This window comes from Capsicum annuum, unplaced genomic scaffold (genome assembly GCF_002878395.1).
Source record: "Capsicum annuum cultivar UCD-10X-F1 unplaced genomic scaffold, UCD10Xv1.1 ctg60487, whole genome shotgun sequence".
Classification (NCBI taxonomy): Eukaryota; Viridiplantae; Streptophyta; class Magnoliopsida; order Solanales; family Solanaceae; genus Capsicum; species Capsicum annuum.
Genome location: NW_025869301.1, coordinates 1 through 1,872, shown reverse-complemented (window position 1 = coordinate 1,872; position 1,872 = coordinate 1). Strand labels below are relative to the sequence as shown.

The following is a 1,872-nucleotide window of genomic DNA, read 5'->3' as shown; positions in this document are numbered from 1 at the left end:
TGATGAATTCTCAGGGCCATGAAATTGAATTACTTGTGGGAACGGATTTGAGGGATGGAAATGGAACAACTCGTGCAATAAATTGGTGTGGTTGTATTGTCCAAGATCCTCATCCAGCAGTACGTGCACTTGGATTTCTTCCCGAGGAAGGCCATGGAGTATATGTAGCAAGGTGAGTAGTTGCTAGACTGTGGTAAGCTTTGTTTAGATGTCAAGATAGTTGGAAGCATGTTTCTCGAGAAAATTGCTAAAAAATAAAGGAAAAAGGAAATAAGTTTCTTGTATGATACATTTTCCTTTCAAGACTGCACCTTTTTCAAGACTTAATTTGAAAGAGATATTCTTGTGGGAATCTTTTTCCACCCCGTCTTAATTCATTAATAACTGAAAGAATAGAGTTTGCTATAATTGTTTCTGGTTATCACTGACTAGCAAGTATGGAGGATTTTTTGTTTCTGATGAAAGGACTGATTCGGCCTTCTAATTTTCATGATGCACTTGGTAATGCATCTAATGTAAAGAAAGAGAGGGCAGTTGGGTATCGTTGGGTATCTTCTGTTGAGTTAACTATTTGCTATTTGTCAATTGTCGCTATTATTAATGCCTAAATTAATCTCAGGTGGTGTCACGGAAGTTCAGTACATCAATATGGTCTTTATGCTCTTCAATGGATAGTTGAAGTTAATGGAAAACCAACTCCCTCTTTGGATGCTTTTGTTGACGTCACAAAGGTATGACAAGTTATTTATAGATGCTTTATGTACATTATGTGTATGGAAAGCTATGTGCAGCATAAACTGAGATTTATTTCTTGTTTAAACCTGGTTTGTGCAAGGCTTGTCAATGAATAATTGCTTAATTTGGAAAGTTTCTCCAAGGTCATAAGTATTTTCTGTTTCAAAAAGTTAAAGGTGTTTGGCTAAGCTTATAGGAGAAAAAGAAGGTGATTTTTGAGTAGAAACAGAAGCTGAAAAAAGTAGCTTCTCCCAAAAAGTAATTTTTTGGAACCCTTAGAAACACTTTTTTAAAGTTTGGCCAAACACTAATTACTGCTCAAAAGTGTCTTTTCAAACTGATAAGTCAAACAAAAACTGTTTCTCGCCAAAAGTATTTTTTTAAAAAGCATTTTTTAAAATGAGCTGATTTTAGAAGTTTAGCCAAACAAGCTATAAGATCCTTACTGATCATCTCCATATGGTATATTATTCCTGCTTGGGTCATTTGGAAAGACAGGAACTAGGATTTTGAAGAGAAGAATGATAAATATACTAAATATCAAACACAATCATATATCCTTTTCTTAGTTTTGGTGCAATGTGGTTACTACAAACATTCTAGAGCCTGAAATCATGCTTGACTTTCACCTTTCATTACACTCCCTGTAATGTTCTTATACATTTTCGAAGAACTCTGCGCGGAACTTTTAGCTGGCACATATCAATAATGTTACCTTATAAAAAAGGATCCTTGTTACTGACTTGATATCTTCTTACTCTCATGTTCTTATGCCTAATTAACCTTTCACAGACGATAGAGCATGGAGAGTTTGTCCGGATACGAACAGTGCACCTGAATGGGAAGCCCCGAGTACTTACATTGAAGCAGGATTTACAGTACTGGCCGACATGGGAGTTGAGGTTTGATCTGGAAACTGCTACGTGGAGGTGCAAAACAGTCAAAGCTTTGGACTCTGGTGTTTTGTGAATCTGCGGAAGAGCACGTTGAATATTCACTGGATTTGATGCTAGTTAGTCCAACTTGTCGGTTCGCCATACAACAATATATGCAAAATCATTTAAAGCAGGTATCTGGCTTCATTGCCTATTTGTTGTAAATGACCATTTATTTGATGAAATAATTACGTCGGTAGTA

The 1,872-nt window shown here is 36.1% G+C and overlaps 1 long non-coding RNA gene across 1 annotated transcript; it reads left to right on the top strand.

Moving 5' to 3' along the window:
- The first annotated feature begins 19 nt into the window (after positions 1-19).
- On the top strand, positions 20-1,854 carry LOC124893500. The gene is made up of 3 exons (XR_007050733.1): positions 20-172; positions 620-731; positions 1,528-1,854. It is a non-coding gene; the product is annotated as an uncharacterized LOC124893500 (long non-coding RNA).
- The last annotated feature ends 18 nt before the right edge of the window (positions 1,855-1,872 follow it).